This window comes from Hyperolius riggenbachi, chromosome 5 (assembly GCF_040937935.1).
Source record: "Hyperolius riggenbachi isolate aHypRig1 chromosome 5, aHypRig1.pri, whole genome shotgun sequence".
Lineage (NCBI taxonomy): Eukaryota > Metazoa > Chordata > Amphibia > Anura > Hyperoliidae > Hyperolius > Hyperolius riggenbachi.
The window spans coordinates 270,496,892-270,510,477 of record NC_090650.1 but is presented as its reverse complement, the minus strand read 5'-3'; positions in this window follow the sequence as shown (position 1 = coordinate 270,510,477).

Below are 13,586 nucleotides of genomic sequence, written 5' to 3'. Positions count from 1 at the left end.
ACAGGAGGTCCCAGACAGCGGTCGTGCAGCCCACATTGTGTCCAATACACAACTGGAACAACACAGTTTTCAACCCGGGCACCTCAGAAAAATTAAACCTTTTTTTTTTTTATGGTTTGTTTGGTTTTGGTTTTGCAACCAATATAGCTATTGTTTGACGTAATAGCTGGTGGCAGAGTGGCAGCAGAAGAAGGTAATTCTGTGTACCCTGGCAGTGGGAAACACAGACAGACAGCAGAAGGGCAGTACACAGCAGCCCACTGTAGGTGTAAAATGTGTGGCTGCAGGCGACGTAATAGTCAAAGTGAACAAGGCTGGCTTAGTGAGCAGGGGCCAGGAGGTGGTAAAGGGTGGTAAGGCACATTAACGATGGTTCCGGCAGCCAGTTCATGTCCCCCTCTCGCCGACAACAGGGGCCAGGAACTCGCCTTCCACCCACGCCTGGTTCATCTTCAGAAACGTCAGTCTGTCCACAGACTTGTGAGACAGACGTGAGCGTTTCTCGGTGACCACGCCACCAGCTGCACTGAAGCAGCGCTCGGACAGCACGCTGGAAGGGGGGCAGGACAGCACTTCCAGGGCGTACTGCGCTAGCTCGCTCCAGATCTCCATGCGCTTGACCCAATACTCCATGGGATCAACAGGGGCATCGCTGTCAAGCCCGCTGTACGACCCTATGTAGTCAGCCACCATGCGGGTCAGGCGCTGGCTGTGACCGGAGGAGGATGCTGCTGCATGCATCTCCTCTCTAGTCACTGCTGCCGGAGCCTCTACAGTCCTGTAGAGCTCGTGGCTGAGAGACAGCAGGTCAGTGGGGCGCTTGCTGCTGCTGGATGCAGGCACCTGCTGCTGCCTCTGTGCTGGCTGCTGGACAGTGGGGGTGGAAGGCTGGGGGAAGGCTTCCTCCAAGCGCTCAACAAGGGCCTGCTGCAAGCTCCTTATTTGTTGCGCTGGGTCTCCTCCTGCAGGCGGCAGGAACTGGCTCAACTTCCCCTTGAGGCGTGGGTCCAACATCATGCTGATCCAGATGTCCTCCCTCTGCTTCATCTGGATCACCCTGGGGTCCCTGCGCAGGCACGTCAGCATGTGCGCTGCCATTGGGAAGAGGCGGGCCACGTCTGCTGGCACATCGACGTCAGTGCTGTCCTCATCCTCCTCCTCTGCCGCCTCATCCTCTCTCCACCCCCGCACCAACTCAGCTGCGCTGTGCTGATCCCCCTCATCAGCAGCCAGGTCAGGGACCTCCACCAAGTCCTCCTCCTCCTCCCCCTCAGAGGTGGACTGCGCAGCTGGTTGCCGCTCCTGCTGGTCCAAGGCTGCCGCTCCCTGTTCCAGCAAAGCATCGAGGGCCCTGTTCAGCAGAGAAACCAGGGGCACCCACTCGCAGACCATAGCATGGTCCCTGCTCACCATGTTTGTGGCCTGCAGGAAGGGAGCCAGCACAAAGCACACCTGCTGCATGTGCCTCCAGTCATCATCGGGGACGATGGATGGGATGTTGCTGGTCTTGTCCCTTCTCTGAGCTGCGGAAACAGTGGCCAGGGCAAGGTACTGGTTGACAGCGTGCCTCTGTTCAACCAGACGCTCCAACATCGCCAGGGTGGAGTTCCAGCGAGTCGGAACGTCAAGGATCAGCCGATGGCGTGGCAGATCCAGCTCCTTTTGCACGTCTTCCAGGCTCGCACAGGCTGCAGCCGAGCGCCGGAAGTGACGCACAACATTCCTTGCCGTTTCCAGCAGTTCGCCCATCCCCTGGTAGGTGCGCAGGAACTTCTGCACCACCAGGTTCAGCACGTGGGCAAGACAGGGGATGTGGGTCAGGTTTCCCCTGTCTATGGCAGCAACCAGATTGGCCCCATTGTCGGACACCACCTCTCCGACTCTGAGGCCTCTGGGGGTCAGCCAAATCCTCTCCTGCTCCTGGAGTTTGGCCAACACGTGGGCTGCCGTCAGCTTGGTCTTGCCAAGGCTGACCAAGTGCAGCAGCGCTTGGCAGTGGCGGGCCTGCACGCTGCTGCTGAGGCGGGGGGTTTGGCCAGGTGTGGCGGAGGATGGCAGAGGATCGGAGGAACCCGCTGCAGTTCCCCTGACCCTGCGGGGTGGCACCACCCACTGTGTTGCTGCTGCTGCTGCTGTGCCCGCTGCTGCTCTCCCATCCTCACCCCCTTCCACCAAGCTGACCCAGTGGACAGTGAAGGACAGGTAGCGGCCTGTCCCGAAGCGGCTGCTCCAGGAGTCCATGGTGACGTGGACCCTTTCACCAACCGCGTGCTCCAGCCCTCGCTGCACATTGGCCATCACAAAGCGGTGCAGTGCAGGAATGGCCTTGCGGGCGAAGAAGTGTCTGCTGGGGAGCTGCCAGTCTGGGGCTGCACAAGCAAGCAGCGCCCGTATGTCGCTCCCCTCCTGCACGAGCGTGTACGGCAGGAGTTGGGAGCACATGGCCCGTGCCAGCAAGCCGTTCAGCTGCCGCACGCGACGGCTGCTGGGAGGCAGAGCCCTAACCACCCCCTGGAAGGACTCGCTCAAAAGGCTCTGGCGTGGCCTTTTGCTGACACGGGAATCAGCAGACACAGCGGAGGAGGCCACTGAGGACTGGCTGCCAGAACAGGCCTCAGTGTCGGCGGCAGGAGTTGCAGAGGGGGGAGGAGCAGTGCGTTTCCGCACTCCTGCTGGTGCTGCTGGAGGAGCAGGAGGGCGGGTGGCTGCTGTTGCTGCTGCTGCTGCTGAAGGCTGTGCAGTGATGGGTGTGGTGCCACTGCCAGCACCAGATGCCTTCAGCCTCTGGAACTCCTCATGCTGGTGGAAATGTTTAGCCGCAAGGTGGTTGATGAGCGAGCTGGTGCAGAACTTTAAGGGGTCTGCACCTCTGCTCAACTTCCGCTGACAGTGGTTGCAAGTGGCGTACTTGCTGTACACAGTGGGCATGGTGAAATATCGCCAGATTGGTGACTTAAACATCCCCCTACGGCATGGAAGCGCTGCTGCCTGTCTCCCTGTGGTGGTTGGGGGGGGGGCTTGGGGGGCTTGGGTGCGGCTGGTGGTGGTACTGGCAGATGCTGCTGCTGCTGCTGCTGAGCCTGAGACACCAGCAGGCTGTGGGACCTGCCTACTGCTGCTGCCAATGCTTGCAATGATGCGCCTCCTTGCAAGGCCCACAAGCGCATCCTCCTCCTCCTCCGAGCTGCTGAGGACGACATCCCCTGGAGGTGGTGGCACCCAGTCTCTGTCTGTCACCGGGTCATCACCATCATCCTCCCCTTCCTGAAACATGTCCTGCTGGGATGATGACCCCCCAAACTCCTCTCCTGATGCATGGATGGGCTGCTTGACTGTCGCCACAGTCTTGCTGTCCAATCCCTCATCCCCCAAAGTGCCCATCAGCATCTCCTCCTCAAAATCGCCAACAACAGCAGACAATTGACTCATCATGCCTGGGGTCAAAAGAGTGCTGAATGACAGGTCGGCGACTGACGGTGAACTGGCCTCCTCCCCAGACCCTGCTGGGCGGCTGCTGCGAACAGGGGTGGTGGTGGTGGTGGTGGTGGTGAGGGTGGAGGCCTCGGATGCAGAGCTGATGGCGGGCTGCTCATCCTCCGTCATGAGTTGCACCACAGTGTCTGCATCCTTTTCCTCAATGGGACGTTTCCGACCCGGCTGGAGGAAAATGGGAGCAGGTGCTACACGCTGCTGCTGCTGTGTCTCTGCAGCGTGAGTTGCAGATGCTCCTGCTGGGCGGCGCCCAAGGCGTCCACGGCCAGTGGCTATGGGAGGAATGTTAGCCACTGACACTGCTGCTGCGGAACTGTGCATGGTGGCGCGCCCGCGGCCGCGGCTTGCCACAATGCTGCTCCCTCTCCTCCTGATTCCCTTGCTGCCCTTCCCCTTGCCCAAACCGCGCTGGCTGCCACTTCCAGACATCTTCAATGTTTTGGGCGTATAGACAAAAGTTTTTTAAAAGGGCGGGTGAAAAGTGGGGTACTTTAATGGAGTGGGTTGGTTGGTGAGGTGACTGAGTGAGTGTCCCCTAGTACAATAAGTAAGTAGTAACAGTCAGGAAGTACAACTAGCAGTTACAATAATCAGTAGTAATCACAAGTAAATTTAGTGTGTGTACACTCAGACAGTGAGTGCACGCAGGCAGGAGCTAGTAGCCTATGAACACAGTGACTGAGTGTCCTAGACTCCTAGTACAGTAAGAGTAAGTAATAACAGTAAGTAGAACTAACTAATTACAATAATCAATCAGCGATCAGAAGGAAATGGAGTGTGGGTGTGTGTACACTCAGACAGTGAGTGCACGCAGGCAGGAGCTAGTAGCCTATGAACACAGTGACTGAGTGTCCTAGACTCCTAGTACAGTAAGAGTAAGTAGTAACACCAGTAAGTAGAACTAACTAATTACAATAATCAATCAGCGATCAGAAGGAAATGGAGTGTGGGTGTGTGTACACTCAGACAGTGAGTGCACGCAGGCAGGAGCTAGTAGCCTATGAACACAGTGACTGAGTGTCCTAGACTCCTAGTACAGTAAGAGTAAGTAGTAACACCAGTAAGTAGAACTAACTAATTACAATAATCAATCAGCGATCAGAAGGAAATGGAGTGTGGGTGTGTGTACACTCAGACAGTGAGTGCACGCAGGCAGGAGCTAGTAGCCTATGAACACAGTGACTGAGTGTCCTAGACTCCTAGTACAGTAAGAGTAAGTAGTAACACCAGTAAGTAGAACTAACTAATTACAATAATCAATCAGCGATCAGAAGGAAATGGAGTGTGGGTGTGTGTACACTCAGACAGTGAGTGCACGCACGCAGGAGCTAGTAGCCTATGAACACAGTGACTGAGTGTCCTAGACTCCTAGTACAGTAAGAGTAAGTAGTAACACCAGTAAGTAGAACTAACTAATTACAATAATCAATCAGCGATCAGAAGGAAATGGAGTGTGGGTGTGTGTACACTCAGACAGTGAGTGCACGCAGGCAGGAGCTAGTAGCCTATGAACACAGTGACTGAGTGTCCTAGACTCCTAGTACAGTAAGAGTAAGTAGTAACACCAGTAAGTAGAACTAACTAATTACAATAATCAATCAGCGATCAGAAGGAAATGGAGTGTGGGTGTGTGTACACTCAGACAGTGAGTGCACGCAGGCAGGAGCTAGTAGCCTATGAACACAGTGACTGAGTGTCCTAGACTCCTAGTACAGTAAGAGTAAGTAGTAACACCAGTAAGTAGAACTAACTAATTACAATAATCAATCAGCGATCAGAAGGAAATGGAGTGTGGGTGTGTGTACACTCAGACAGTGAGTGCACGCACGCAGGAGCTAGTAGCCTATGAACACAGTGACTGAGTGTCCTAGACTCCTAGTACAGTAAGAGTAAGTAGTAACACCAGTAAGTAGAACTAACTAATTACAATAATCAATCAGCGATCAGAAGGAAATGGAGTGTGGGTGTGTGTACACTCAGACAGTGAGTGCACGCACGCAGGAGCTAGTAGCCTATGAACACAGTGACTGAGTGTCCTAGACTCCTAGTACAGTAAGAGTAAGTAATAACAGTAAGTAGAACTAACTAATTACAATAATCAATCAGCGATCAGAAGGAAATGGAGTGTGGGTGTGTGTACACTCAGACAGTGAGTGCACGCAGGCAGGAGCTAGTAGCCTATGAACACAGTGACTGAGTGTCCTAGACTCCTAGTACAGTAAGAGTAAGTAGTAACACCAGTAAGTAGAACTAACTAATTACAATAATCAATCAGCGATCAGAAGGAAATGGAGTGTGGGTGTGTGTACACTCAGACAGTGAGTGCACGCAGACAGGAGCTAGTAGCCTATGAACACAGTGACTGAGTGTCCTAGACTCCTAGTACAGTAAGAGTAAGTAGTAACACCAGTAAGTAGAACTAACTAATTACAATAATCAATCAGCGATCAGAAGGAAATGGAGTGTGGGTGTGTGTACACTCAGACAGTGAGTGCACGCAGGCAGGAGCTAGTAGCCTATGAACACAGTGACTGAGTGTCCTAGACTCCTAGTACAGTAAGAGTAAGTAGTAACACCAGTAAGTAGAACTAACTAATTACAATAATCAATCAGCGATCAGAAGGAAATGGAGTGTGGGTGTGTGTACACTCAGACAGTGAGTGCACGCAGGCAGGAGCTAGTAGCCTATGAACACAGTGACTGAGTGTCCTAGACTCCTAGTACAGTAAGAGTAAGTAGTAACAGTAAGTAGAACTAACTAATTACAATAATCAATCAGCGATCAGAAGGAAATAGAGTGTGTGTTGTGTGTGTACACTCAGACAGTGAGTGCGCACACGCAGGAGCTAGTAGCCTATATGAACAGTGACAGTGAGTGTCCCTACGGGTACAGTAAGAGTAAGTAGTAAGTAAGTACAACTAACAATAATCAATCAGTAATCAGAAGGAAATAGAGTGTGTGTACACACAGACAGTGAGTGAGTGCACACACGCAGGAGCTAGCTAGTAGCCTATAAACAGTGACAGTCAGTGAGTGTCCTACTCCTAGTACAGTATAACTACAATACTATTTAGTAAAGGACAGCAGAAATACTGGTATAGATGAGAGAAATAAACAGAGGACAGCTGCCCACAGAGGCAAGGCCCCCCTGAGGCCTAAACCTGTAAGCTTGCAGCAGCTGCCTGCAGTTCTCTAATGTAACACACAAGCTACTAACTAAAATACAATGTCTATCTAACTAACAACAATATAGGTGTATATGGCAGGTATAGGTGAGCAAAAACGCTAGGTAAATGACCACAATAGAGCACTTGCTAAGCCAAAGCACAAAGGAGCAACTCTCTCTCTGTACAAGTCTCAGGCAAGCATGGAAAAACCTAACATGGCGGCCGCTATTTATAGGGTAGGGGCTGGCCAGGGTCCCCCTCTGTGATTGGCTGCCGTCAGAGGGCCTGGGAGCCCTCTGATTGGCTCTAAGGACATCAATCTGGGCTATGACGCTATTCGAGCTCGGCACCGAGCTCGAATAGCGCCGGTTTGCTCGAATAGCTCGAATAGTGAATGGGCTATTCGAGTGTACTCGGATAGCCCATTCGAATAGCTCCAGCTATTCGGAGCTCGAATACCGAGCTCGAATAGCTGAAAAAGAGCTCGAATATTCGAGCTACTCGAATATTCGAGCTCTGCTGAGCACCACTGACTATGGGTAATAACTCACATCCATTTTCACCTGTCACAATAATAAAACAGCTAGGGTAGATAAGAGGTTTTCACTTGCATGTATTTGGTAACCTCCCCAAATGCCTGCTCTTAGTGCTGCCTCCAGCATCCTATTAATATTATAAATGGGAAAGTTTGGATGTTTGTTACTCGATCACGCAAAAATGGCTGAATGGATTTGAATGAAATTTAGCACACACATAGTACATTATCTGGAATAACATATAGGATACTTTTTATCCCCATAACCAAAAAGTGGGTGGAGACAAATACAAATTACGCTGGGAAAATGGTAGGGTTCTCAAACTTTGCACAATTGGCCATTGGGTGACATGGATTAATATTCAGAAAAGTGGGTGGAGCCTACAAAAGCCAATCAAAATTCACCTATTGATTTTCAAGGGGAATATTTAATTGCTGCCATTCTTGCACTGTTAATGGCACAAGCCTCAAACCTGGTACAGTTGGTCATTGGGTGACTGGAGTTCAAATTCAGAAAAGGGTGTGGAGCCACAAACAGTCAATCATATTTGTTTCATTTCAATGCAAATTATTGATGCCAAAGACCTTAAAGCTCAAAAACTTAGTCATTGAGTAATTGTGTGTTAGGGTTAGAAAAAGTGGGCAGAGCCAACACCAGCCAAATACATACCCGAGCAACACTGGGCCATCAGCTAGTAGTATGTAAACATTCTGGTAGTCTACTGTGGTTGTGACATTCATGCAAGTAAAGCAACAGTATATTATTTGAGATAAAATATGCATTTTTTTTAATTTTTTTAGTAATTAAATAGTTTTTCTAGTCAGTTGATAAAACCTGACAAGACGACATGTCCCAATCTCACCTCCACCTGGCTCCAGCAATGGATTGGTGGCCTCCACGTGGGTTTGGCTCTGACGCCGCCTCTGAACCAGGAAGTGGTTGACTGGTTCTGAGCCAATCACTAAAGGCACGCTACTGTTTGAATCTTTACCTGAATGCTTGCCTGTTTACTGACCATCCTATTGCCTGCTGCCTAGACGCCTCTGTTGCCTGCTGCCTGTTTGACCACTCTTCTGTCTCATCACTATTCCTGTCTGATCTTATGTGTATGCTCTTTGGTGACTATGAGATTGCTCACTATTAGGTTTGATTGTTATCTGATACATCTGTATGACCCTTGGCTTGCTGACTACGAGATTGCATATCATTGTGATTGACTGTCATCTAACTCATGTGTACAAGCCTTGGCTTGCTGACTATGAATGTGTATAAATTTGTGATCTGATTGTGTTGCATGAGTTAATTTGCGATTTTTCAGCACTTGGTGTCTGGTGACACTGACTTGGCAGACAACTGTATGTAGAACTCAGCAGACGTTAATATCAAATCGCTGTAAAACAGAGCTGATTAAAGCAGCCCCGTCACAGCAATAAACTGGTCTAACTCAGCCAAATAAATGTTCTTGAACTAAGGGCTATTTAGCAAAGGACATCAATTAATGGATATGTTTCTATCAAGTGTTCATTAAATGGGCTGGAAAGGCAAGTGGCACCCATAAACATTAAATGACAGTAATTCATTAGAAAACAGCACCAAAAATATTTTATTAAGAGACACTTGTTTTAATGAATTACTTTTTACACTCATTGTGGGAAACAGTGGCTTAAAGTGGAACTGAAGTGAAAATAAACGTATGAGATAATGAATTGTATGTGTAGTATGGATGATAAATAAAACATTGGTAGTGGTTCTTAAAAGTATCCACAATTCACATTTTCCTCAGCACAGCAGGCAAACCACAGGTCCCAGTGGAATCACAGTCCCCTGCAAAATCCTACATAAATAACAAGTGCCCTCACTGCTAGTAGCAAGATTTCAGGTCTCCCAGCCAGAGGATACATTGTATTAAGGCTAAAATTTAGTGTAGAGTGAACACCGCTGCATCCCACCAAACTCCACAGCAGTGCAGGACCTGATCAGCAAATCCAGAAATCACAGGTGAAAAAAGAGGGTCCGCACATGTCAATGAAGATTTCCTTTATTGTTAGACATATCCAAAACATCCAGGGCAAACATCAGGTAGCTGACATGTTTCGGACTAACTGTCCTTAATTACCGGTAATACAAATGTACAAAAAATAAAACTGCATAAATACAGAATAAAAACAAGAGAACGTTGTTTCTTGTTTTTATTCTGTATTTATGCAGTTTTTATTTTTTGTACATTTGTATAGGATATAATTAGTGTGTGTGTTGAATTTTCATGCACTTACCCATTTAGATGACTCCTCCCCATGAGGGTGGGACTTATGGGCGGGTGCTGTGTACTGATACCTCTACTTATACTGTATGTCTAGTTGGCCATTATCTTGTTAGCTATGATTAAGGACAGTTAGTCCGAAACATGTCAGCTACCTGATGTTTGCCCCGGATGTTTTGTATTAAGGCTAAATCGCATGATACTTCAACCTCTGATAGAGTAGAGTATTCTTGCTTGATTGTCTTGAAGTCATTTTGTGTAGTAATTACTTTAGGCTTGGTGATGAGTGTTTTATGTAGCTATGGGGAACCAGCATGTATTCCCCTGTTGCCAGGGCCGGATTTCTACTTTGCAACACCCTAGGCCAGCTATTGAAAGCCGCCCCCCCCCCCCAAAAAAAACACCCCCCCCCCCCCAAAAAAAAAAAAAACACCCCCCCCAAAACAAACAAACAAGCAAAACACACACACACAACTAAATGAAGCCTGTACATGTTCTTGAATATAGCATATAGATGTGTCATATGTATTTTCCTTCTTAATCCCAGAAAAGTTAATTGGTCCCCCCACAAACTGGCTTGACTGACTGTGGTAGGGATAACATTTTGAGCTCCTCTGAGGACAAGTAGCTGGGTAAATAACTATGTACTCTGTAAAGTGCTGCAGATGATGTCAGTGCTATTCAAATAAATAATAATACGGAAGGACATTAGACTATGACTATGGATACAATTAGATTGTGAGCTGCTTTGAGGACAGTCAGTGACATGACTATGTACTCTGTAAAGTGCTGCAGAAGATGTCAGTGCTATATAAATACATAATAATAATATGGTAGGACATTAGACTATGACTATGGTGGGATTAGATTGTGAGCTCCTCTGAGGACAGTCAGTGTCATGACTATGTACTCTGTAAAGTGCTGCAGAAGATGTCAGTGCTATATAAATACATAATAATAATAATAAAAATAATAATAATAATATGGTAGCGCATTAGACTATGAGTATGGTAGGATTATATTGTGAGCTCCTCTGAGAACAGTCAGTGACATGGCTATGTACTCTGTAAAGTGCTGCAGAAGATGTCAGTGTGGTATAATATAATAATATTGTAGGACATTAGACTTTGACTATGGTAGGGTTACATTATCAGCATCTATGAGAACAGTCAGTGACATGACTATGTACTATAAGAAGTAATGCAGATGTCAGCGTTATTAAAGTGAACCCAAGCCGAAGCTCGGGTTCAAAAAGAGATATTTACCTAAAGAGAGGGAAGCCTCAGGATTCTATTGAGGCGTCCCTCCATGCTCCGATGCCCCCCTCTAATCAGCACAACCCCCCTCTACATACGGGCTGTATTCCTCCCCTGTTATGAGCGTGGCCATGCCTACAGCACGAGTGTGACCGCACTGATGGAAGAGATGTGTGGCCCTGATATGATTGTAGACAATGCCTCGCCAATCTTCCAGGGGGCCACGCTCAGCAAGGGGGGCATCAGAGCAGGGAGGGAAGCCTCAATATGATCCTGAGGCTTCCACTCTTTAGGTAAAGATCTAATTTTGTACCTATTTTGGGTACACTTTATATACGTTGGCAGAAGTTTACAGATAGAGAGAGCGGACAAAGCATGGAAGAGAGAATGGATAGAGAAAGCAACATAGAGAGGATTGGCAGAGAAAGTGAGACAGGACAGTGGGCATAGAGATAGTGAGAGTGATGGACAGGAGAGATAGCCTAGAGGGAGAGAAGAGAGTGGGTGGATAGTGCTATAGTACAACTTTTATGACAGCCATAGTTATATTACCAGTATATGCCAAAATCCATAATCATTCAGCCTTCACAATACCCCACCAGGCCTCCAACATCTCACACACAGTACAGCCTGCCCTCTCCCCCACTGTTCTCTCCCCCAAACATTGCCTTGTCTCCTGTGAAGAAGTTTCAGAGTGCAGCAATGCAAGACAGGCAGACAGAAGGTCCGTACTGCAGAGCAGCCTGTCAGTGCACTCAGCCTCACAGACACACATGCCTCACATTGCTGACGCTGCCTGCAGAGTCCATTTTATGCAAATGGAGGAAGAAAGTCTTCGGCATGATTACACATGCACGGTGTAAATGCTGATTATCATCAATGCAGAGTTGCCGATACTGTACACTCCGGTCTCCATTACCTTCCAGCCCAGAGAGTTGAATATGAAACAGGCAAGAGCCACTGCTAACAGGATCAGAATAGCCTCCCCAGCCTGTGCCGAAGTACAGTCTGGACATCGCGTGACCTCCCTGCTCGCTCCCCGTTTGCTGTAAATCTCACCATGCTGTAGAGTGGTAGGGCAGAGACTCCACCACCATCGCTGCTTCTGTCTGTGCCTTGTGTACAGCCAGTACTTTTCATCTCCCGCTGCCGTGTGTTTCACGTGCAATCAGACCCGGCCATTCACCTGCCCGCGGCCGCCCGCTGCTGGCGTATCATCTGCAAACTAATGCAGGGCGGTTGCGGACAGACTGGGTCTGCCTGCTTGCAGCAGAGTGTGTCTACTGGTAGGAGGAAGTGGAGGAAAGTGCAGAGGAGACTGCAGGGCGGCATGAATAGCGCGGTTTAGCGCTTTGATGTAGTTTACTCCATTTGCACTACAAATACCTTACTGCCACTCAGGCGCCCTAAACAATGGCAAAAATCTGGCGCCCTAGGCCATGGCCTTGGTGGCCTTGCCAGAAATCCGGCCCTGCCTGTTGCTCCATTGATAATTGCTAATTTGTTCTTGCCTGAAATTGTGCAGAAATTGCATTTTTTAAGAAATGCTAGTTCCTTTGCATATGGTATGGTATATCTTTGTGTTAGACCTTTGTTGGGTTAATCTGTGCTAAGGAAGAAAATATATTTACAGTGGCTTGCAAAAGTATTCGGCCCCCTTGACGTTTTCCACATTTTGTGACATTACTGCCACAAACATGAACCAATTTTATTGGAATTCCACGTGAAAGACCAATACTAGGTGGTGTACACATGAGAAGTGAAACGAAAATCATACATGATTCAAACATTTTTTTTAAATAAATAACTGCAAAGTGGGGTGTGCGTAATTATTCAGCCCCCTTTGGTCTGAGTGCAGTCAGTTGCCCATAGACATTGGCTGATGAGTGCTAACGACTAAATAGAGTGCACTTGTGTGTAATCTAATGTCAGTACAAATGCAGCTGCTCTGTGATGGCCTCAGAGGTTGTTTAAGAGAATATTGGGAGCAACAACACCATGAAGTCCAAAGAACACACCAGACAGGTCAGGGATAAAGTTATTGAGAAATTTAAAGAAAGCTTAGGCTACAAAAAGATTTCCAAAGCCTTGAACATCCCATGGAGCACTGTTCAAGTGATCATTCAGAAATGGAAGGAGTATGGCACAACTGTAAACCTACCAAGACAAGGCCGTCCACCTAAACTCACAGGCCGAACAAGGAGAGCGCTGATCAGAAAAGCAGTCAAGAGGCCCATGGTGACTTTGGACGAGCTGCAGTGAGCTACAGCTCAGGTGGGGGAATCTGTCCATAGGACAACTATTAGTCATGCACTGCACAAAGTTGGCCTTTATGGAAGAGTGGCAAGAAGAAAGCCATTGTTAACAGAAAATCATAAGAAGTCCCATTGGCAGTTTGCCACAAGCCATGTGGGGGACACAGCAAACATGTGGAAGAAGGTGCGCTGGTCAGATGAGACCAAAATTGAACTTTTTGGCCAAAATGCAAAACGCTATGTGTGGCGGAAAACTAACACTGCACATCACTCTGAACACACCATCCCCACTGTCAAATATGGTGGTGGCAGCATTATGCTCTGGGGGTGCTTCTCTTCAGCAGGGACAGGGAAGCTGGTCAGAGTTGATGGGAAGATAGATGGAGCCAAATACAGGGCAATCTTGGAAGAAAACCACTTCGAGTCTGCAAAAGACTTGAGACTGGGGCGGAGGTTCACCTTCCAGCAGGACAACGGCCCTAAACATAAAGCCAGGGCAACAATGGAATGGTTTAAAACAAAACATATCCATGTGTTAGAATGGCCCAGTCAAAGTCCAGATCTAAACCCAATCGAGAATCTGTGGCAAGATCTGAAAACTTCTGTTCACAAACGCTGT